The sequence below is a fragment of the Octopus bimaculoides genome, chromosome 10 (genome assembly GCF_046866305.1).
Source record: "Octopus bimaculoides isolate indiv1 chromosome 10, ASM4686630v1, whole genome shotgun sequence".
NCBI classification, from domain to species: Eukaryota; Metazoa; Mollusca; class Cephalopoda; order Octopoda; family Octopodidae; genus Octopus; species Octopus bimaculoides.
In genome coordinates this window covers 13,043,586-13,071,000 of record NC_142937.1, presented here as the reverse complement: position 1 = coordinate 13,071,000, position 27,415 = coordinate 13,043,586, and the positions used below count along the sequence as shown (strand labels likewise).

The 27,415-nt window shown below is 31.3% G+C and overlaps 1 protein-coding gene across 22 annotated transcripts in view; it reads right to left on the bottom strand.

Annotated features, from left to right (window-relative positions):
* Nucleotides 1-27,415, bottom strand: part of LOC106869227 (tolloid-like protein 2) — a 1,141,949-nt gene that overhangs the window by 176,273 nt on the left and 938,261 nt on the right. The window lies entirely within an intron of this gene.

Genomic DNA, 27,415 nt, shown 5'->3' with positions numbered 1-27,415 from the left:
GATATGACAAGAATCAAGTAGAATAAATGGATGTGTGATGGAGAAAAGCCATACACAAGAAGAGATTGTATGTGAGTGCCATCACTAGCTCTGATTTGTAAAGGATGTTTTGATCTATGGAAGAAAATTCAAGTTGACACTATCATCTAATCAGTTTAAGAAACAAGCAATTTGAAATATATTGCATGGTTCAAAAGAGGATTGTCTGTGCAATGACATGGATGGTGTGATGTTGGACACCAAAGCTGAAGACGATCCTTATCGTGCTGAAGCTGAACAGCATGGTTTTGTTGGATTTTGAATTTTAATGGACTTGTGTTCGAAATGTTTACGATGTACCATTTATGTAAGTACTGTCACAAGTCCTTGGACTTGTGGGGCTGGTTACCCTATTTCCGTGGCATTTATGAAGTGGTGCTGAAAAGTTCCTGGTTTAGGGTAAAAGAAAATACTAGTGGGTCAGTTAATTATGATTTTATTCAACATATTCCCTTCTCAGATTCACACACTTATTGCAAGCAGTCCTTCAGTTTTTCTAAGCCCCATAAAAGAACTCAGAATGTTGGGCCCTCAAAACAGGCTTTCATGATGTCCTTAAAGCTAGGAACTTTTCAGCCCCTCTTCTATGTGATAAAGATAACAACATTCACTTTCAGCAGGATACCATTACATCACCAGGTTACACACTTGCAGTTCATAGGACTGCAGCAATGTGAAAAGAAGTATTCAAGAAAACAACATACTACCCAGTCTAGGAATTGAAACCATGATCTCATGACCTTGAGTCCAACAGCCTAACCATTAAGCCACACCTTCATTTTTTTGTAAGCGTAAATTAATACTTACTAATTCATTTATATTTATGTTGTCGTTATCTATTTTTATGTCTGTTTTATATTTTATGGCCTTAAGCTGCATTGAATACATTAAAAATAAAAATATAACAAAGATAATAGAGGACTCTAATCCAGCCATGAAGGAAACAAAAATTGGAGTAGATTGCTTGCACAGAGAATGGTGTTGTGTTTCAACAACTTTTCTCTAATTTGATATTTAAAGATCAAAGCTGCATTGAATTAATTAGAGATAAGAAGGCATTCTGATACAATGTACTTGTCATGAATGTGATTTTAAACATGAATTTGAAAATAATGTGGTTGGAGGGTTGTGATGCAAAAGATGTGGAACAGGTGATGTTTAAACATACCAATCGTTGAACAAGTATTGGCAATGTGCAGATAATTATGGTAAGTTAGAGGTAATATGTAATAATTATGAGATATAAATTGATTTTATTAATTCAGTCTAAGGAGTGAGATGGATTTGAGTAAAATAAAACAGCTATAAGTATTTATAAGAGCTATGTGGTCTTATTTATGGTTAGTGTTGCTTAGTAGAACTTGTGTTTTGATGTGTAAAATTAGAATTATTACTCCAATTCATTGGATTTCCAATATTCATTCAGCAGTTATTTCGGCTCCTATATCTCATAAAAAATGTTGGATTCTAGCAGAAATTTCAGCCCCTCAAAAGTTATACCTATATAAGGGTCAGCCCCATAAATTTAACCTTAAAAGATGGTAAAAAACAAATATGATTTTTATACGATCATATATATATATATATATATATATATATATATATATATATATATATATATATATATATATATATATATATATATGTTCTTCATGCTAAAATTATTTTAGCATTTTCTACCTTGTCTTATTTTCCTTATACATATCAACTTGTGTGTTCCTTTTCGACCTTCTACACACACACACACATGGTTAGTGCAGATGCATGTGGTGCAGTTGAAAGTGAGAGTATTTGCTGAAGTGCACACAGCATCGATATTTGTATTCACATAGATACATCAACAGATAGAAGACAGGAAGATGAATGTATTTTCAGAGGAGACTAATACATACATCTACAGAAAGTACAGCAGATAAGATAGAAAGGTACATAGGTAAAATAGGTAGGTAGGTAGGGAAGAAAGTGGGTCAACAAATATATCAATATATATGCAGATAGAAAACATGGTATATTAATAGAGATACAGTTAAATGAATAGCAATGTAGACATAGATAGATAGACAGATGGATAAACAGATACACAGATATATAGATAAATAGATAGATAGATAGATAGATAGATAGATAGATAGATAGATAGATAGATAGATAGATATACTTACATAGACAGACAATCAGATAAACATAGACTGACAGATAGATGAAATGAAAAGGAATGAAATAATCTTGATTGGCAAATAACTTAGACAGAACTTTTATGCATATAGCAGTAGTTGTGGTGGTGTTGTCAGTTGGGATGTTAGTTAATGGAGGTGGCAGTTGTGATTGGACAGGGATAAGAGTAATCCCTTTTATTTGTATGTCACCTACCACTTAACACATGCACTTTAGGGCAATTGATTATCATCTGCTCAGTCAAATGTATTTGTTTAGAAAATAGGGACAATGATAGCTGGCATACACTAACAAGAGCAATAATGAGACGGTTTAGGGAAAGGTGTTTTAATAGTGTTTCCAAATAAAGATATTAAGGCTTGTCAAAACTTCACCAATGTACAGTAGCAGAATAATTTTGTAGATAACGTCTTCGATTTTGCCCGTAGTCAGCAAAGTTTACTTCCTGACGTAAGGTGAAAAAAACAATAGACAACAACTCATAAATTCGGAACCATAAGATTATAACTTTCAGAGATGTTGTTTCTTGAATTTGTACCATCAGTATTACCTATGTGGAGTTTTACACCATCACCAAAATCAAATGCATCAGAAAAATATACAATTTTATCTTGTAATTTTGAAACTGACCATAGAATTTCCACAGGTACTGTTAATATATGGTATTTATACAAGCAGTATATATAACATATAATATATCATACATTATATACATGTGTATGCATGATATATATATATATATATATATATATATATATATATATATATCAGACATATAGTTTATAGATATATACATGTATCATATACATATATCATATATATATATATATCAGGCATATAGTTTATAGATATATACATATATATGCATATATCATTTATATATATATATATATATATATATATATATATATATATATATATATATATATATATATATATATATATATATATATATGATATAAATGTTTGCATGTGTGTATATATATATACTTTTCTGGAGAATATTGCTATCGAGAGCAAATGAAGATCTGCTCTAGACATTTATTACCATCGATATTTGTATAAGAATAAGTTGATGCAAGTTTAGGGACATGAGAAAGAGACAGAGAGAGGGGAGAGAGAGAGAGAGAAAGAGATTCATTAATAATCTTTCATACATTAAGATACACCTCCCCACAAACTTTCACATCTTTACAATTTTCAACAAACATGCATTACAAGTGTTATTATTTATATACCCATTTTTTTGACAATTCAAAATTGACAAACAACAACAATAATAACGCATGTAATAACAAGTATTACTGAAAAACAGCAACTATAACAGATTTTCTTTAAAAAATTTTGAAAATATAATATATATCTAATAACACCCCTTGCCAAAATATGTATATATATTAGGTGTAATTATATACGAGAGTGTATGGAAATTATCAATGTTAGTGTGTACATATGTATATATAGACATATGTCAAATATATAAATACATTTTTTAAAATCCATATATATACATTCACCTTTCGTGATCTAATGAACAGATATGCATATGTTCAATTATATATTTATGCATCTATAAATATATATATATATATATATATATATATATATATATATATATATATATATATATATATATATATATATATATATATTCACACATGCATATATATAAATATATATTCGCACACATAAGCATATGCATACACACACACACACACACACACACACACACACACACACATATGTATACATACATAATCATATATATATACACACACAGCCATAGAGAAATCTAGAGAGATCAGAGATATATTGAAAAGAAATGAAAAATGACAGAAAGCAAAGAATTCTGGGAAAATTATCAGGTGCCACAAATCTATGTCCTCTAGATATAAAATATATGAAAAAAAATATACAAACCAACAAATGACAAATAAAACATAAATTTTCACTTGACATGTGTGTACATGCATGCATCTATTTATATGTAACTGAGTGTGGAATTAATTAGGGTTAAATTCACTTATATATCTTGAATATAAAATGCAGATAATTACTTTCTGTAAAACAGTGCAATGCAAGCTGGAAAAATTTCTTGCTAAACTCTAATAATGCATGAAAATACGTCAACTAAACGAAATTAACCAACTCTCTGCAAAATAGTATGTACGAGTGTGTTTATGTATGCATGTGTGAGTATATGTATGTATGCACATATGTATGTGTGTATGCGATTATAAACAATATAATTAACAAGAGAATAAAAAAACAGAGAAAGAGAGAGGAGAGAAAGAGAGGGGCGAGAGAGAGAGGGAGGGAGAGAGAAAGAATGCGAAAAGGGACAGCGGCAGAATTCAGTTAGAATAATTTACATATACCAACAAAAACACTATCTTTCAGGTATTTTTTACCTAATCAAAGAATTATATGTATGCATGTGTATACATACATACATAAATACGTATATATATATATATGTGTGTGTGCAAATCAATATACACATATATATATATGCATATATATATATATATATATACACACACATACGCATACAGCGGAAAAAAAGAGGGAGACATGCACATATATAGTCATAAACAAATGTATATTTACACTTCATACATCTTACAGAGCATGTATCATTTATTATGTCTAATCATATACTGCACGATATGTAACCAGTATTTAGAACTCCATTGGTATTTAGGTAAATTCTTTGACTCATTTTAACACACTAATGGTCGTTTATACTGCAACCAGTATTTAGAACTCCATTGGTATTTAGGTAAATTCTTTGACTCATTTTAACACACTAATGGTCGTTTATACTGCAACTAGTATTTAGAACTCCATTGGTATTTAAGTAAATTTTTTGACTCATTTTAACACACTAATGGTCGTTTATACTGCAACTAGTATTTAGAACTCCATTGGTATTTAAGTAAATTTTTTGACTCATTTTAACACACTAATGGTCGTTTATACTGCAACCAGTATTTAGAACTCCATTGGTATTTAAGTAAATTTTTTGACTCATTTTAACACACTAATGGTCGTTTATGCTGCAACCAGTATTTAGAACTCCATTGGTATTTAAGTGAATTTTTGACTCATTTTAACACACTAATGGTCGTTTATACTGCAACTAGTATTTAGAACTCCATTGGTATTTAAGTAAATATTTTGACTCATTTTAACACACTAATGGTCGTTTATACTGCAACTAGTATTTAGAACTCCATTGGTATTTAAGTAAATTTTTTGACTCATTTTAACACACTAATGGTCGTTTATACTGCAACCAGTATTTAGAACTCCATTGGTATTTAAGTATATTTTTTGACTCATTTTAACACACTAATGGTCGTTTATACTGCAACTAGTATTTAGAACTCCATTGGTATTTAAGTAAATTTTTTGACTCATTTTAACACACTAATGGTCGTTTATACTGCAACTAGTATTTAGAACTCCATTGGTATTTAAGTAAATTTTTTGACTCATTTTAACACACTAATGGTCGTTTATACTGCAACTAGTATTTAGAACTCCATTGGTATTTAAGTAAATTTTTTGACTCATTTTAACACACTAATGGTCGTTTATACTGCAACCAGTATTTAGAACTCCATTGGTATTTAAGTAAATTTTTTGACTCATTTTAACACACTAATGGTCGTTTATACTGCAACTAGTATTTAGAACTCCATTGGTATTTAAGTAAATTTTTTGACTCATTTTAACACACTAATGGTCGTTTATACTGCAACTAGTATTTAGAACTCCATTGGTATTTAAGTAAATTTTTTGACTCATTTTAACACACTAATGGTCGTTTATACTGCAACTAGTATTTAGAACTCCATTGGTATTTAGGTAAATTTTTTGACTCATTTTAACACACTAATGGTCGTTTATACTGCAACCAGTATTTAGAACTCCATTGGTATTTAAGTAAATTTTTTGACTCATTTTAACACACTAATGGTCGTTTATACTGCAACTAGTATTTAGAACTCCATTGGTATTTAAGTAAATTTTTTGACTCATTTTAACACACTAATGGTCGTTTATACTGCAACTAGTATTTAGAACTCCATTGGTATTTAAGTAAATTTTTTGACTCATTTTAACACACTAATGGTCGTTTATACTGCAACCAGTATTTAGAACTCCATTGGTATTTAAGTATATTTTTTGACTCATTTTAACACACTAATGGTCGTTTATACTGCAACTAGTATTTAGAACTCCATTGGTATTTAAGTAAATTTTTTGACTCATTTTAACACACTAATGGTCGTTTATACTGCAACTAGTATTTAGAACTCCATTGGTATTTAAGTAAATTCTTTGATTCATTTTAACACACTAATGGTCGTTTATACCGTACTGTTAAATACTTATAATAGATTATTTATATTTGTTATGCAATGTCTGATGATTTGATGTTGCAGTCTGCTTATAAAAGATGGAAACAAATGTTAAATAACGATGATGATGATGATGATGGGGATGATGATACAAGATACAAGCATGGAACACTCACATCCAATGCTCAGAGTTACCTGGCAGCAGTGGATATGGTTTAGTCCAATCTCTAATTGATAATGAATGCCTGTGTTACCATTCCTCAGCTGTTGTGTGAGGCTATTACAGACAAGAACACCACTGGTGCTACCCAAAGATATTGAACCATTTAGTAAATAGTGTAAAGGGAACAACTTTGTTAGACATGATTATGAGATTTGGGGGGGAATAATAATAATATATATGTAGACTGCATATGGTTCAGATTGAAATTTTTAAAAATCAAAAAAAAATTTTAAATAAAATATTAAATTTAAAATCAAAAAACTGAAAAATAAGAATAAGAAATTGAAACAATAAAAATTAAAATATCAAGAATTGTAAAAGCAAGTTTCTCAACTATACAACATAACTGCACTTATATTTAGTTTTGTATATTTCATATAAACAACATGCTTGGAAAAGTTACACAATATGAACTTCACCAGTCTTAATTTTTTATCATCTATTCTATGAAGGAACAGTTCTTTATGATTATATAAAAAAAAAAAAATTCTTTGAAAACTTTTTGTTAGCCTCCATGGAGTGCACAACAAGCAGTAACTTTCCAAGTTTTTACATTTTTTTCTGAGATATTTTTTGAATCAGATGAACAAAATAGGAAATTGCAACCATCATCATCATTGTCTTAAGATCCACTTTTACATGCTGAAATAATTCAGATGGAATTTGTGAGGGTGTATTTTTTATGGCCAGAGGCATTTCCTGTCAACCAACCCTCATCTGTTTCCAAGTAAGGTAATATTTTTCCATTGCCAAACATTGAAGATGAAGGATATTGCTTGCATGACGGTGGAAGTGACACTCATTTACAACTATCATGGGATGTCAAGGCTACAAGACAGTTACACACATATGCAGTTCTTCAGGGTTCTTCCAATTTCTGTCTACCAAATCCACTCACAAGGCTTTGGTCAGACTGAGGCTTTATGAGAAGAGACCTTCCCAAGATGTTACACAGTGAGACTGAACTGGGAACCATGTGTCTAGAAAGCAAATTTCTTACCACACATCCACACCTGTAATACTGCAAGTAAAGTGTGGTATACAGTTAAAGCTAGGGTTTTAGGGAAGATTTTTCCCAGGCACTCATGGAAAGCCTGAGCTTATTCATATCCCTTTTTGCATATTGTCAGTATTCCTAGCCATATATATGTGCAAGTTTGACAAGGCTGTTTTTGATATTTCCTACTCTAACTGACAAAATGCTTAGTGGCATTTTGTCTGTCTTTATGTTCTAAGTTCATATTCCATTGAGATCAACTTTGCCTTTCATCCTCTTGGGGTGGATAAAATAAGTACCAATTGAACACTGGGGTTCATGTAATCGACTTACCCCCACCCCTTAAAATTGCTGGCCTTGTGCCTAAATTTGAAAGTGATATTTCTTACTCTAACTATCCCAAATAATGATTTCAAATTTTGGCACAAGGCCAGCAGTTTGACGGTAGGAGATAAGTTGATAGCATCAATGCCAGTGTTCAACTGGTACTTATTTTGTTGACCCTGAAAGGATGAAAGGCAAAGTCAACTTTGGTGGAATTTGAACTCAGAACGTAAAAATGAATGAAATGGTGCTAAGCATTTTGCCTGACATCTTGACAATTCTGCCAGCTCACTGCATTTGGGGAAGTTTAACCCTTTTGATACCAACCCAGCTGAACGTCTTGTTTTCAAAAGTTCTGAATTAAAACCTTTCACCAAACCTGAGTCACAATTTATGTTCTTAACACTGGCTTAATGATAACTAAGTTATTTTACTAGATTCTTTGTTATATTTAAAATACTGGGTTATCCGGAAAGTTCGTGCTGATTTAAAAGGAAAGAAAAAGGTCAATACTTGCCATTACATTTTTAATCAACCAAATATGAACCATTTTGTTGCACAATGCGTCTCCATCTTTCTTTTAACTTGAAAATACCCACTTCCCAGAATTCAGGTGGTTTCATGGAAAATAAGTCGAAAGGTAAGCTACTATAAATTGGCACGAACTTTCCGGACAATCCAATAATTTGAAAGAAACACAGAACCTCTCAATGTAAATATAGTAATTTAAGGGTTAATATTAGTTTCAAATTTTGGCAGGAGACCAGCAATTTGGAAGTGGGGGGGGGGGGGGCAAGTCGATTACATCAACCCCAGTGCTCAACTTGTACTTATTTTATCGACCCCTGGAAAGATGAAAGGCAAAGTTGACCTTACTGGAATTTGAACTTATAATGTAAAGACGGTTAAAATGCCATTAAGCATTTTGCCTAGCATGCTAATGATTCTGCCAGCTTGATTCCAAATGATGACCACATTTCCATGCAAAGAAATTAAAATAAAAAGATATTTGTTTGTGGTGCTTGAGATGTCTTAAATGATACAATTAGATGTAGCTATAATTTATGTTTATAATATTTAGTCCTGTACTCGTTTTAAGTTCAAATCCAGCTAGGAATGCTGCTCCATTTTACTTCAGTAATAAATTAATATTTAACTTGAATCATATTATGTTTTTAGTTAAGTCTGACAATACTAGAAAATAAAATTATATGAGAGCTATCAAAGAGAGGCAGCCTCTATGTAGTTGAAAAAATCTGCTAGAAATAGCAACAAAATTTTCCTCACATTGCACTCAATCTGTTTTATACTTGAAGTGTATCTGATCTAAGTGTAATTTAATAAAGCCACATTAAAGAAAATTTTATTAAATATTTAATTACATTTATTTTGAAAATGTAATTATAAATATTAAAAGTAAGAAATTAAAATGAAAATTGATCTTTTAATGATTTTAAAAAATTGAAGAATATTCAAATTTAATACTATATAGCCAACACTCTCCCTCTCTTCTCTCTCTCTCTCTCTCTCTCTCTCTCTCTCTCTCTTTCTCTGCAATATCCAGATTTTCTCCAGAAGACTAGGTTTTCTTCTCTGCTCTACGGTATCATGTAAAGAAAGATATATTGGTCAATATATTCTCTGCTACAAACACTCATACACACGCACAAAAAAAAAGCAGGTTGATCAAACTTAGACTACTGGGGTGACCAGGAGCTAAACAAGGTTCAGAAGTGACTGTGTGATAAAAAGTTTGCTTCTTAATCTCATGGTTCCAGGGTCAGTTCCACTACATGGCACCTTGGGTTGACCAAAGCCTTGTGAGTGGATTTGGTAGATGGAAACTGAAAGAAGCCAGTTGTATATATATATATATCTGTCCGATGAACGGGAACGTGAAACTCCAAGTAACAGTCTTTTGTTATATTTCTGCTGCTTTTAAATAAAGTATATATATATATATATATATATATATATATATATATATATATATATATATAACTATATTGATATCCATGGGGCAGCTGATGATGGAGGCATGTTGGATTGTTGGTGTGGCTGTGGAATAGTATTATAACACATCCTTTTGATATATATATATATATATATATATATATATATATATATATGCATATATATTTATGTAGGAAAATGAAAAATAATAATAAGGCAGAATGCTAAACTGGTAGCATATTTTAATAAAGATTTCTAACTAGCTTTCATTGCATGGCAAATTATCAAGAAGAGGGAGAATGAAAATGTTTTTTTACAAAGAAGTAAAAAATGAAAAAAATTATATATAAAAAGAAATAATATATAAAAAAATAAATTAACCAATACATTATATTGTCTTTGAGCTTTTAAAGTTCAATGGTAATTCATGTAGATAATGGTTGGAAAAATAAGGATGCATGAAAATTGAGAGTTGTGTTAGGTTTAAAAAAAGAGAAAAGGGTCTAAAATGTTGTGTTAAGCAGGAAGTGTGGTGTCAAAACAGGAAGTGTGTGTAAGGGGAGAGAACTCTTTTTAGTTGGAGTTATGAACTCTTTTTCAACATAAACTTCCTGTTGAAAAAGAGTTCATAACTCCAACTAAAAAGAGTTCACTCCCCTTACACACACTTCCTGTTTTGACACCACACTTCCTGCTTAACACAAACTTTTAGCCCCTTTTTTATTTTTTAAAACCTAATACAACTCTCAATTTTCATGCATCCTTATTTTACCAACCATTATCTACATGAATTACCATTGAACTTTAAAAGCTCAAAGACATTATAATGTATTGGTATATTTATTTTTTTATATATTATTTTTTCATTTTGTACTTCTTTGTAAAAATCATTTTCATTCTCCCTCTTCTTGATAATTTGCCATGCAATGAAAGCCGGTTAGAAATCTTTATTAAAATATGCTTCCAGTTTAGCATTCTGCCTTATTATTATTTTTCATTTTCCTGTTATTTCTCCACGTGCGGTTAACACAACCCCACTATTTACTGACTTATAATTATGTATATATATTTATGTATCAGGGACGTGCCATCTAGGTAGGCATGGGAAGCAGTGCTTATAATGAATAAAATAGATTGATAGCAACATTTTCCTTTCATGGCAAAATATAGACCTAATTCAATAAAATTATGAAGGTTACTTTGATTATTAATGCATAAAAGGCAAAATATTTCATTTTTCGCAGATAATCATCATCATCATCGTTTAACATCTGCTTTCCATGCTAGCTTGGGTTGGATGATTTGACTGAGGACTGGCAAACCAGATGGCTGCACCAGGCTCCAATTTGATCTGGCAGAGTTTCTACAGCTGGATGCCCTTCCCAACGCCAACCACTCCGAGAGTGTAGTGGGTGCTTTTACGTGCCACAGGCACAAGGGCCAGTCACGCGGTACTGGCAATGGCCAAGCTCAAATGGTGTTTTTTACATGCCACCTGCACAAGAGCCAGTCCAGCAGTCAAATGACTGACACAAGTAAAGTGAAAAAAAAAAACGAAATACAAAAATAATAATGATCCCATATGATGAAACTGAGTGACAAATTTGTTGGGGACATGGAGTTGAGGAGTACGTTTTATTGAATTATGATCACTACATGACTGATACTCATTTTGATGGTTTCAAACAATGGACAAGACACATATTTTGTTCATTTATTATTATATAAACTTGTACCTTGTATGTTATAGGGTTTCTTTAATAAACTATATTCTGCCTTCTGTCTTTACGAATATGTGACCTTGCATCAATGTGAAAAATCAATGCAAATTAAATAATCAATTCTTGATTTCATGATCATGATCGATGCCATATCTCTGCTAAAGATGAGCACTAAACTTGGCTAGCTTTGCTATTGATAATAGATTTATTTCAAACTATTTCTTTTAAATTTCTGAAAATAGCCATTTATACTTTGCCATCTGTTAAAGTTTCATACTTTCTTGTCTGTCTGTCGCTGCAAGCACTGCTGGGGAATATAATTATTCTTATGGCACAACAAATTTACAACCCAATTTTGAATCTCAGTTGAGTTTTTCGATTTTTCTTTGTTTTTTTTTGTGTGTTTTTTTTATTTGGTTTTTATTTTCAATTGAAAATTGGATGTGACTGATATTATATGTCATGAGCAGCTTGGAGTATTGAGTTGTGATGTCTGTTATATGACATCATCAATAATTGAAATGTTCAGTTGTAACATCACATGGCTTCATAATAAAAGAAAAATACCATTTGTTATTTTTTTTTTACATCTGCTCAAGGAACATTTGAATAAACTAAAACTAGAACATAAGCCAAAAAAAAAAAGAAAAGAAAAATCACAAGTTAATCTTAGGATTTACATAATGGGAAGGGGCACGTACTAGTTAATTCTTCATTTTATGTAGTGGCCAGTACATCTAACAATTTTGAATAGCTTATTTTTACATTCTAGCATGATTAATTGGAAAAGCTTACAGAAGTCACTTCTAGACATCAAAACTATCAAATGAAAAAAAAAGAAACTTTTTTTATTGCTGTTGGTTTGACAATTCCCAGAACTCTAAATTTAGGATGTAGTTTAGCACATTCAATTAGATAAAATATATATTTCTTCACAATTGTTCCAGAATTTTCACAAGTATTTAGATACAAGATTCTTGCTACGTATTTTTTCCTCCAGAGAATATATCTTTGTCAGATATTTTTTTTGTATTAATATATTGTTTTGTTCCAAGTTATTCCTGATTCAGCAGACCTATGATAAAAGGCATTCCACCTGTGGCCCTCCAGTCTTTCTCTATATACATTTAAGACTACATTCTTCAACTTGTCTTTGTGCATCATGAAAGTAAGATGTGGCTTGAGGTAAAGTGGTTGCTTAGCAACAACACAGTGGCTCCACCACCACTTCACAAAATAACTGGAAGTAAGCTGTTATTGCAGTTGATGATCAAATACACTCCATCCATGACTATTCTACCATTTTAGAAATATATCTAAAACTGCAAAATCCAAACTATTGATTCCTTTCCTACGGCAGCAAAATAAACTTATCAACTGTTGATTCTTCCTTTCTTCCTCTTCCATTATCAGTCTCAGAGGATCTGAGGCCATGGGTTCTGCCCTTTCACCTCCAGGTCAGTCAAAAAAAAAAGTACCAATTACATATGTGGTCAATTCCATCGAAGTTGTAGCCTTATACTTAAAGTACAGACCATTATTATTATTATTATTATTATTATTATTATTATTATTATTATTATCATTATTATTATTATTATTATTATTATTATTATTATTATTATTATTATTATTATTATTATCATTATGATTATTATTAGTATTTAAGGTGGTGAGCTGGTAGAATAGTTAGCATGCTGGACAAAATGCCATGCAGTATTTCGTCTGCCACAATGCTCTGAGATCAAATTCTGACAAGGTCAATTTTACCTTTCATCCTTTCGGGGGGGGGGGGGCGATAAATCAAGTACCAGTTGAGTACTAGGATCGATGTGATCGACTATCCCCCTCCCCACAAAATCCAGGCCTTGTGCCTATAGTAAAAAGGATTATTATTATTATTATTATTATTATTATTATTATCATTATTATTATTATTATTAGTGTTATTAGTGTTGCTGTTTCAAATTCCATTGAGGTCAACTTTGCCTTTCATCCTTTTGGGGGTTGATAAATTATAAGTATCAGCGAAAGACTGGGATTGATTACATCAACTAGTCCTCTCCCTTAAAATTTCAAGCCTTGTGCCTTTAGTAGAAAGGATTATTATTATTATTATTATTATTATTATTATTATTATTATTATTATTATTATTATTATTATTATCATCATCTTCATCATTATAAGTTTTTCTTTGATAATTTTAAGCAAGCTTATGCTGCACCACCTGGTACACCTCCATTTTCCTGAGGTGTTTGCTGCATTGTGTTCCTCTTATTATTACTACCAGTAGTAGTAGTAGTAGTAGTAGTAGTAGTAGTAACAGTGACAGTAGCAATAGTAATATTCTTATTACAGTTATTCTTAGTCTCCTTGTCATTATCAATACTATTACTGTAGTGAAGATTCTAATCTACATAATCTTCGTTAACAAAGCTATTTATATATTTCTAATACAGTCTTAGTTTCTGAAGTGATTCAACTTTGGCACCTTGCTTAACCATTTTGTTAATTAGAATTTCCATATTTAAAATAATTGACATTATTTATATCCTGCAAAAAGTTGTTTCTTAATCTAACATTATGCATTTTGATTTTTTACGTTACCATTGAATACTATTTCAATAAAAACTTCAAATAATTAATTTTGTTAGTTTTGCTTATTTGTTTGATTTTTATGTAATTTGCCAAATGCTATTCTAGGATAGATTTTAAGGAAGTAGAGATGCTACTTTTGAGCACAGTTAAATTACATTATATTGTATATTATCATTGAGAACTGTCATGAGGTCCATTCGGATATATTAGTCTTAACTTTAATAAATATCTATAATTTAAGACACCACCAACCAAGGTTGTTGGCTTCAACACAGCTAAAATAATTATACATCCTTTTTAACTGTAGACTGTTGTAATTACATTTGTGGAGAAGAAGTATATAAAGTAAAAAAAGCAATCTTTTTGCTGACCTATCTGTGAATCAGTTTCAATTCTTAACTGAAGTTATTTAACTTCACTTTACAAACTAAACTTTTAACCTTTCAGCATTCAGATTTTTTTATCAAATGCATTGCTTATGTAATTCACATTGTTTTCAATTAATCATGCATTATCTTATTGCTACAAAATTTCAATGATGTTTTTGTATATTTTTAGAATGATATTGTAGGGTAGGTGCAAGAGGTTGAATCTGCTCAGTTTAAACATAAAACAAATGGAATGCTAGGGCTGTATATGACTAGATTAAATGCTAGTCTTTAAAATAAACAAGTCACACTGTACAACAGAATCCTAGATACATTATTTACATTATTTACATTTGACAGATATTTGTCCTCATCTTCTTTGTTGTTAACACAACGTTTTGACTGATAAAACGTTGTGTTAACAACAAACAAAATGAGGACAAATATCTGTAAAATTGTGGTTCCAATTCCTAGACCAGGTGAAATGTTGTGTTCTTGAGCAAAATACTTCATTTCACATTGCTCCTGTCCACTCAGTTGACAAAAATCAGTAATTCTATGATGGACGATATTCCTTTTAGGTGGGGAATATATATACCATAAAACTGGGAAACCGACCCTGAAAGGATGAAAAGCAAAGTTGACCTCTGCAGAATTTGAACTCTGAACGTAAAAACACATGAAATTCCTTGAAGCATTTCACCCAGCATACTAACGGTTCTGCCACTCTTCAATATATATATATATATATATTAATTACTTCCAAGTTTTCCCAAGTGGACGGAACACAGTTTGCTGAGAAGATCTAATGAAACTGAAACATGGCTGTGTGGTAAGAGGTTTGCTTTCCAACCTCATGGTCCCAGGTTCAGTGGCATCTTAGTCAAGTGTCTTCTATTGCAGCTTCAGGCTACAGGCTGACCAAAGTCTTATGAGTGGATTTGGAAGACAGAAACTGAAGGAAGGTCTTTGTATGTTACATACACATACACACACACAAATATATATATATATTTTTGTGTCTGCATTTGTATCACACCACTGATTGACAACTGGTTTTAGTGTGTTAACATCTTGTAACATAGCAGTTCAGCAAAAGAGGCTGATTGAATAAGCACCAAGCTTCATAAAAGTACTGGGGTTGATTCATTTGATTAAAATCCTTCAAGGCAGTGCCCCAACATGGCCACAATCTAATGACTGAAAGAAGTAAAAAATAAAATATACCAAATGACTGGTTGATTATATTTCAGTTATCTCCCTTGATTGTTGTTTTTATATTCAGAATACTGCTTCGGACACACACTTACTCTGTTACTCTTTTCCTTGTTTCAGTCATTTGACTGTGGCCGTGCTGGAGCACCACCTTTAGTCAAGAAAATCAACCCCAGGACTTATTCTTTGTAAGCCTAGTACTTATTCTATCGGTCTATTTTTGCTGAACCACTAAGTTACGGGGGACGTAAACACACCAGCATCGGTTGTCAAGGAATAGTGGGGGGACAAACACAGACACACAAACATATACATATATACGACGGGCTTCTTTCAGTTTCCGTTTACCAAATCCACTCACAAGGCTTTGGTCGGCCCGAGGTTATAGTAAAAGACACTTGCCCAAGGTGCCATGCAGTGGGTCTGAACCCGGAACCATGTGGTTGGTAGGCAAGCTACTTACCACACAGCCACTCCTCCAAATTGTATGGATAATATGAGGTGGATGAAATATTTCAGCCCACTGTATGTTATCATTTTGAAATGCTACCGTACATAAGAAATCATATGTGAGAAGAAAGTTTAAAAGCTGGAGAAAGTATATTCTTACATACTATATTCAAAATATAAGCCTAGTGTAAATACATGAGAGAATATGAAATATTAATGCACATATATCCAAATAAGGGTTGATTACATCACAAAATCTGATTTTACTCATAGGCTGCAGGTTACGATGTGACATTCAATACAAATTTGATAAATTAGCTCTTTCACTCTTTCTCTCTGAGTGTGTATGCTTGCATAAATATATATATATATATATAAATATATGTATACATACATATATATATATATGTGTATATATATATATATATATATATATATATATATATATATATATATATATATATATATATATATATATATATATATGTATGTATGTATATATATATATATATATATATATATATATATATATATATATATATGTATGTATGTATATATATATATATATATATATATATATATATATATATATATATACATAAATAAATATATGTATACATAATACATATATGTACATATATATATATATACATAGATAAATATATGTATACATACATACATATATATATATATATACATAAGTAAATATATGTATACATAATACATATATATATATATATATATATATACATATATATATGCATACATACATACACACATATATATATATATATGTATATGTATGTATATATGTATTTATGTATGTATATAAATGAATTTGAATAACATTAATCATACCTAAACAAACAGAAGGAAGTGTTAGGTTTAGCAAATCATGAGAGGCAGGAAGTTGTCTTTAGAATTGATTTAGCTATTTTAACCTTTAGAATACCCAAGGAATGTCATTGTGTCCAGCTATTTTCACCAATGACTTGCATGCAATGCTATTCACTAATTTTATCTACTCTTTGTGTTTATCCTTCAAAGAAATATGAAAATGAGTTCAAACCTCCACTTAAATGTCTACCAGGCAAAATTGGTGGCAGAACTCTAGTTATCTATGTTCTGACTTCAAAAATCTCATTAGTGTCAAACTTTGTATTTCAGTTTTAAGGAGCTGATAAAATTAATTTCATTACTAATTTCTAACATGGGCACAAGACCCCAAATTTAAGGAATGAATGAACAAATGACAGAATGAATGGAATCTGGTATTTGACTGGTATTTATTTTTATCTATACTTCAAAAGAAGCCTGTCATGTGTTTGTGTATGTGAGTGCATGCTCACACACACACACACACACACACACACACACACACACACACACACACACACACACACACATACACACACACATATAGATAGTTAGATAGATAGATAAATAGATAGATAGATAGATAGATAGATAGATAGATAGATAGATAGATAGATAGATAGAGAAATAGATAGGTATATAGATATAGTACGTTGGAGAATGCATTTTTCATGGTAACAGTACCAGTCATTGTTCATCTGAAACAGCTGTAAAGATAAGATTATTGCAGTACGTCTTGCATCTATTTGTACTCAAATGTATTTTTGTCCATTACTCCACTGATTCTCTTACTGTTGCTGTAACCACGGAGGTATCAGGTATTACTTAAAAACTGTAAGCCAGCTTTTTGTGTTTTTTCTTTCTTATTCCTCCCATTCACTAGAATAATAAACCTTAGATTTTGCTTAGCCTATTCCTTTAAATATACTTATGTATATAAATATGTATATATGGTGTATGTTTAATACAGACATAGATACTTAATTTTTTATATATTATATATATAAGACATGTTGGGGCAAGTGAGATCGAAACTGAACCAAATTCGATGACTACCACCCATGCCAGTGGAGCACTAACAGCACCATCCGAGCAGGATCACTGCCAGAGCAGTGGTCTTGCTTCCATGCTGGTGGCATGTAAAAAGCACCATTTGAGTGCGATTGCTTCCAGCTTCACCTTACTGGCACTTGTGCCGGTGGCATGTGAACAAAACATTGGACTGACTCCTGTGCAGGTGGCATGTAAAAAAACACCATTTGAGCATGGTCATTGCCAGTACCGCCGAACTGGCCCTCGTGCTGGTGGCATGTAAAATGAACCCACTACACTCACGGAGTGGTTGGCATTAGGAAGGGCATCCTGCTGTAGATACTCTGCCAGATCAGATTGGAGTCTGGTGCTGCCATCAAATCGTCCAACGCATGCTAGCATGGAAAGCAGACGTTAAATTATGATGCTGATGATGATATATATATATATATATGTATGTATATTAGCAATCCTCAGTATATCTTGCTTTAAAAGAAACCATGTTGTGGTTTAAGTCATTGTTTATTGATAGTCTGTCTCTATGAGATAGTACTACATTAAAGATAATTTAAACAACTGTCTAGTCACCTCTATAAATTTTGACTTTGTCTCTCATCAAAACAAAAAACATTGAAGTGTATTGTTTGTTTGTGTGCATGTGTGTTATGTTTTTATAGCTGTGTCAGTGGAGGAAGAGCTGTAGTTATAATTTTTCATAAAGACTGAGATTTTCAGGAGAAAAAGAAAGACCTAAAACATAAGAGGTAACTATCCTCAGACTTGAGCTCTGGTCTAATGCTAGCAACAGACTAAAGCACCTAGAATTAGTGATGTTACGCTGAGGAACAGACTAAATCTTGATCTGATGGAGATCCATTCAGTTTTTATCAATCAAATGTCAAGGACCACTGAACATAAATGTGCGTGCGTGTTTCAATATTATTATAGATGTTTGTGATCTAGTTTGGATTCTTTGCCCTCAAATTTGAATTCTTTGCCATCAAATTTGATGGCAAAGAATCCAAACTAGATCATAAACATCTATATCATTATTATTATTATTATTATTATTATTATTTTTATTATTATTATTACTATTATTATTATAATTATTCTTAAGGCAATAATCTGGCAGAATTATTAGCATATCAGGCAAAATGCTTTGCAGCATTTTGTCTGGCTTCATGTTCTGAGTTCAAATACTTCCAAAATCAACTTTGCATTTCATACTTTCATAAGTACCAGCTGAGCAATGGGCATGATGCAATTGACTACCCCTCTTTACTGAACTTGCTGGCCTTGTACCAAAATTTTAAACCATTATTATTGTTATGAGAGAGCAGCACACACCATCAAAATGATGCTGGGGCACAAATATACGAAGCCCAATGTACCCATCATAACTACCTGTCTGATACGGGTACACCAGGCATATGCATCACAATAATATGTGCATGACATCGTGACCTCATATCAAGATGAATAGTGCATGACCTTGCAGATGAGGCCCAGTATTAGTTTTCTTCAGGTCAAGCAGACCATCCAGCACAAAAGGCCCCTTAATTAGGGTTAATGAAACCTTAAAGAATTCCTCTCAACACATGGCTATGATGCTCTCCCATTACTCTTGCTTGTGGTCAGAGAGGCACATATCATCAGCCACCAAGGGACATGCTCAACTGGTTAAGGAGAAATAAATCTGTGGTATTGAGCAGAATATCTGCTGTAGCCCATCTTTCTCTTTTCACTCCTTCTTCTCCTTATTATTATTATTTAAAACAGTTTGATTCATTTCCATGCCACTTAGAGCTTCGTACGAACCAAGCTTATCACAGGAACCAAGTTTATTTGGTTCAACAGATCGAAATGAGCCTGAAGAGCCAATGAAACTTTAAGTTGTACAGGGCCAAATCAAACTCTTTTAAATAATAATAGATGTAGTTCCTACTAAATATGTTAAAAGCCTCTTCCTTTCATTTGTCTGTAACCATGGTGATTTTTTTCCTCTGTCCTCCTTTTCACTTGAACTTTCCTCCATCTCCTCTTTCTGATGAAGAGCTTTGCTCAAAAGATAAACCATCTTTTCTTCCCTGATAATACTTTGCATGTACTATGTCCTCATTTTGTTGTTTTTCCTTGTGTTTGTATTTCGTTTTTTTTATTTACTTATATATATATATATACATATACACACACATATATATATATATACACACATAGATATATATATACACACATATATATATATCTATATATATGTATCGTCTGTAAAAAACATAAATCCAAAAGAAAAAAATATGCTCTAAGATGTAGAGTAGTATATATTCGTTTTCCCCATTTTTAATATATATTTATTTATATATATATATATATATATATATATATATATATATATATATATATATATATAGTTATACATGGATACATTTACACACATGCACATACACACACACACACACATACACACATTCATGCTCAAGATGCTGTGCAGTGGGTCTGAATGTGGAAATATGTGATTGCAAAGCATACCTTTTAACAGATACAGCAAAATAACAGGATGAAGAGAGAGAGGCAGAGGAACTAAGGAAGAGGGCAACTATATCTTAGAAATCACCAGATACATGTAATTGCAGGTGTGGCCACAAGGCAATGGGCTTGATATATAGATAGCACTGGATGAAAGAGAATACTTTGTACAACTGCAACTAGCTCTACTGATGCACTATTTTTAACTGTTTCTAATTATGTATTGATTAATTTAATTAAGTTTAAATGCATAAAATTTGTAATTCTTCTTCTTAAATCGGAAGTCAGTAATTTTGTCTGAGGACGGGTTTCTTTTCATGTAAGCTTGAATTCAGTAATTGCTATCAGAAATGATGTTGCTCTATATGAATGCTGCATATAAGAGAAAGTACTTGGGAGTGGTCAGTAAATGTGTTGTTTAATTACGCAGTCGATGATGCACCAAAATTAAAGAAATGAATGTTAGTTCTCTCTCTTTCTCTCTCTCCCATCTAAATATTTGCATAGTATACGTCAGTTGTATCAGTTCCCTTGATAGGAGAGAAGAGAATTATGCTGGTTGTTTATATTCAGTAGAGTCAATCAACTCTAGATTATCATAAATATTATGAAACATGGAAATTTGTCAAATAAGGAAAAGAAAAAAGTTCTAATTGTCTTTTTAATTCCAGGAAAAGCTGAAACTAAATATGGGAAAAATTAAATAATATAATTACTAACAAGTAATTGGCCAATCTATAATCACAGGTATAATTGAGTCTAACTCTGTTAATTTACTATAATCTAGATAACTGCAGTTCTAGTTCAACAACCACATGGTATCGTTTGGCATAAAAATATCTAACTTTAAGGCCATGTACTGATATCCAGTGAAAAGTAATTAAAATATACATAAAACCAATTTTGAAATGGAAAAGATGTAATGTTAAATTCTCACTCTGGCACAAAGACAGAATATTTGGGAAAAATATTTAGTTAATTATATCAATTTATCAATACATTAGTTGACCCTGAAAGGATGAAAAGCTAAGTCAAGAATGGTGGGAATTGAGTTCAAACATAAAGGGTATAACTAAATACTGTAAAACATTTTATTTTCTCTTTTGCTTTACTAATTCAGCTCTGCATCATCCTTAAATATAAAATTGGTTTCAAATTTTGGCACAAGGCCAGCAATTTTGGGGGGTGGGGGTAAGTTGATTATATCAGTCCCAGTAATCAAAGAGTACTTATTTCATTATCCCTGAATGGATGAAAGGAAAAGTTGATCTCAGCAGAATTTGAACTCAGAACTTAAAGACAGGTGAAAAGCTACTAAGCATTTTGATTGGCCTGCTAATGATTTTGTCAGCTTGTTGCCCTACTCTTTTGGGGGAAATACCCAAAGAAATTAACCTTACTTGTTGCTGGTACTTTATTATATTGACCCTGGAAGGTTGAAAATTGAAATCAACCCCTAGTGGAATTTGAAATCAAATTACAAAGAGAAGAGTGTAAGTAAAGACTAAATACTATTTTATTTCATCTTTCTCTCTAACCTTACCAATTCCACTGATCCACCATCTTTAGCTGAATAAAAGTTTGGCTCCTCCATCTCCAAAGTCCAGTAAAGAAATTTTTAAACTCTTGAAATTGATTAATTTCATCTATTTATTTATTTTTATCCCCCACAAATTTTTTTTTTTTTTTAATGTAAAAAAAAACAAAAAGAAGAAAATTCTGTTATTAATGAGGATGATTTATGAATGTCTGACACTGATGACAAGAAAACGAAATAAAAGACTTCTTCATAATATCAACATTGTATAAGTTTAGATTTAAAAGAACGAGAGGGTGGTGATAGTTCAACATGAGATACTGTTTCATTTTATAAAAATAAATGTCATTTGTTCAGTAAAGGATGGAAGTAGATTTTATTGTTGAGTAATAGTCTGCAATGCAGATTTGATTCTCAGTTAAGCTAGCTTCTATCATTTACTTTTCATATCTTCAATTTCTGTTCTGTTGTTAATAGTCTGAAAAAGGGACAAAGTCCACCAAGCTAACAACTTGCTCCCAAATTAAACATGGACTATGAAGACAATGCCTTCACTTGCGATCTAGTTAAAAGAAAAATGTGGCTTATTTTATTTCATTTCATTCTGCTTGAGGATAACAAAGAAAAGGAAGTTCCCAATCAAGGTTTGGGAAATGTCCAACAAATTCACTACCATGCACAGGATTTAGTCTCACTATATACTCAACAATGAAAGAAAGTGAAAGACTTTGATAAAACTCAAAACAGTAGGTTGATAAAGTCTTAATATGATTGGAATAAGTCTGGTGTCATCGCATGAAATTGTTGGGAAAATGAAAATAATATTATGTGGCCATACTGGAGCACTGCCTTTAGTCAAGCAAATCGACCCCAGGACTTATTCTTTGTAAGCCTAGTACTTACTTTACCAGTCCCTTTTTGCCGAACCGCTAAGTTATGGGGACGTAAACACATCAGCATCGATTGTTAAGTGATGTTGGGGGGAAAACACAGACACACAAAAATATACACACACATACATATATGTATACATATAAACATATATAGGATGGGCTTCTTTCAGTTTCCGTCTACCAAATCCACTCTCAAGGCTTTGGTCTTTAAATTATTTAACAAACAATTACATTTTTTCATCTGCCAAAAAATTTACAATCTTGTAGATTTATTCATGATTATTTCATCATTATTTCCGCAAATATGATGAAGGCAATGTTATGCTGAGATCAAAATAAGGCTGGAATATAATTAGAGACGTCGTCCATACTTGACAGAAAATGAAATAACATTTCACAGTCATACAAGTCTGACAAGTGTCTTGAGTTGATCTGAAACATATTTCTTTCCCTATCTCATATACTTAGCCATTTAGTTCTAATAACTTGTTTTTATGGCTTTCCCTCAAACCTTCTTGCCACTATGTAATTGATCAACCAGCTTATTGATCAACTGTAGTATCTGGCTGACCAATGTTATATCAACCTTAAGTTTAATTATTCTATATGAAGTAATAGATGGCAAATAAATCATACTGGCCAAAATAAACAAGATGTCTATGGAGAATTTGAACTTAAAACCCATACAATATGATATTCCAGTATTTTATTCACTCCATTTTTGCCTCCATGTATCAATATTATATGAATCAACATTTCATTGCAAAATATTGCATAAATCAAATATATATCCCTAACTGAGGACAGTAATAAATAAGCACATAGTACTCATTCGAAAGAAGTTCCACTATCTTGAAAGAAAGTATATGTCATAATCCTCCTCTTAATTCTTCAATTATTCTCCGCCATGAAATAAATACGACTTCTTATCCTAGCATAATATTTCCTTTTTCTTTCTTTTTTTTTTTACACTAATTAATTCATCATTGCGAAGAAATTATATTTAATTTAGTAATATACCAACGACAAAATACAGACACAATGTAAAGCAAAAACAAAAAAAAAACAGAAACAAGAAGTGGTTGGAGGGGAGGGGGCTAACCCAAGTTTTTAAAAATTTTTACTTCTCATAACTTTTACTTTGCTTTTACACTCTTCTTTATTCCTAACTTTTGGTAATGAATTTGCTGTCTATCAACAGGTTTATTACAAATATACCTGTGCTGGTGTGTGTATATATGTGTATAAATATATGCATATATATATATATATATATATATATATATATATATATATATATATATATATATACATGTGCATACATATATGTATATATATACAATAATAATATTAATATATATATATATATATATATATATATATATATATATATATATATACATATATATTTATATACATCATTTGATATTTCTTTTCTGTGTTAGCATGTATTTGGTTAGCATCAACTCAACAGAGATCATTCATTTCAGTATCTCCCTCTAACTCACTTCTTCTACTAACTATATTTATCAGTTGTTTGATATCTAAAATTCCATTGCTTGTCATTTATATACGATTATTTTGCAAAAAAAAAAAAAAATGCATAGTAGTACCAGTAGTAGCAGCAGTGAAGATGGTGGCATCAACCACGGACGATGACGAGAACAACAACAACAACAACAACAGTAATGGTAGTAGTAGTAATAATAAAAATAATAACATGTTATCACTTATTCAATGTTATTAAAGAGTGTCATCAAATCTGTTACTTTTAATGTATCAGGCAATCACATTTTTTTTCCTTTTTTTTTTTTCCTATTTCTTTATTACTTCTAATGCACTACGAAAATATGTTTTAGCATATTCTATATTTAATAACACGCACATGTCTACTTGTGAGTAATCACAGCTGGATAAACTCTTGAAATATCACAACACACGCATATATGAATATACACATATGCATATATTTATATGTTCATAGATATGCATATACATATATGCATATACATATATGCACATATATATATATATATATATATACATCCAAACACATTGCTTATAATATCTATCAATTTAGCCATCTATATATATATACATACAAAAGTATACAAATGAATGTATGCATATATGTATATATATGTGTATATATATATACATATATATGTATATATATATATGTATATATATGTGTATATATATATATACATATATATGTATATATATATATATGTATATATATATATATATGTATATATATATATATGTATATATATATACATACATATATATATGTATATTTATCACTGTGTGTGTGTATACATACACATATATATGTATGCATATACTCTTTTTATTCCATATACTTTCTGCCTATCAGACATGTAGAATATCATTGAACTGCATATACAGATCACGAAAGTATATGTATTTGCATTATTTTATACGTCTTTCACACACACACACACACACACATAATTATGTATACATACTTACATACATATGTGCCCCTTATCATACACATAACCACTCAATGCATTCACAAAGGCAAAATATAACAAAGTAGTATCCATCATTACTAACTGTGAAATAATATTTTAAGTTACATTTGAAATCCTACTTATAAAATATACATATATATATATATATATATATATATATATATATATATATATATACAGAGAGAGAGAGAGAGAGAGGGATAGATAGATATGTATGTATGTATTCTTAATTTTCATTGCTTCATTTACCACCCCCGTCACTGCTGCCCTTGAACCCCAGCCCAATTCATGCGATACAGAAATGACGGTATTTTTTTCCACTTGATTTCATTCAACAAGATAACTAACTGAACATATTGCAACAAGTTGTAGAGTAGGCTTATAGCTTAAAATATTGCAATCTGTTTCACTATCTACTTGTATCATTCTGACTTTTCACACTTTTTTCTTTTTTCTTTTTCATTCTATTTCAACATTATCAGTCAATTTAATAATACTGGTCTTTCCTTTTACTCAAATCTTAGCCATAATTGATTCTGTCTTTGTTATTTAGTTGTTTTCTTTCGGGTTTATTTTTTTATAACTTTTAGACATTAAAAACTTTCTCACCACATTTTAGAATGTCTTTATAATGACAATTTTTTCGTTCTTTTTCCTTACTGTCTTTAAACTCCAAAAGACTAAATTACTCTTGAACTATGACATGTAGCTTCTCTAGTGTTCTTTATTTTCTTTTTAACTGATTACTTTTCGTCTTTTACTAAACCGAAGAAATTTCTAAATTTGTCACCTTTTCTCACATCTTACACTTAATTGTCTACTAATATTCTTCATTTCACTTACCTCTCTGATCTTTCTACAATACTTATAATTCAAAGACAAAATAGTTTACATTTAGTTAATAGTGAATTCTCTTCGAAGCTGAGATAACTCATTCAGTACAGTATTTCTCTAGCGGGGAGGTAGAGATGTACAGTGCAGGCCATTTAATTAGCAACATCAAAACATACACAGTTGCCACATGGCTGTGTAGTTAAGAGGTTCAGTTAGCAATCAGGTGGTTCCAGGTTCGACCCTCTCCCCTCCCCACTCTCACTACGTAGTATCTTGTACAACTTTCTTCTACTTCAGCCTTGAGTCAACCAAAACCTTGTAAGTGAAATTGCTTAGGTGAAGCTAAGCAAATCTCTATTGGAGTGTGCCCATTCCTAGGTATTTTCTCAGCACTACCCAGCCCCATGATATTTTAGCAGAGTCCATTCTATTGTAAGCATTTGGGCCAGCTTGGTATACAGACATGTTTCTTCTTACTGCTTCAGCTCAAGTTTATTTCTCCCTTTCAACTCAACAGTCTTAGAGGGCCTTCGAAATATAGTCAAAGGTACTGTACTTCCTCCTATGACTAAGCAGTAAGATATATATAATCATCACCACTGGACGTTTATTTTCCATAATGATATAGGTAGAATGATCCACCAAGAGCTGATGATCTAGAGAACTGCACCAAATTCCAATGACTGCTTTGTAATGGTTGCTATAGCAAGACACTCTTCCTAATATCAACCACTTCACAGAGTGTACTGGCTGCTTCTTGTGTGATACGGACACTATTGAGG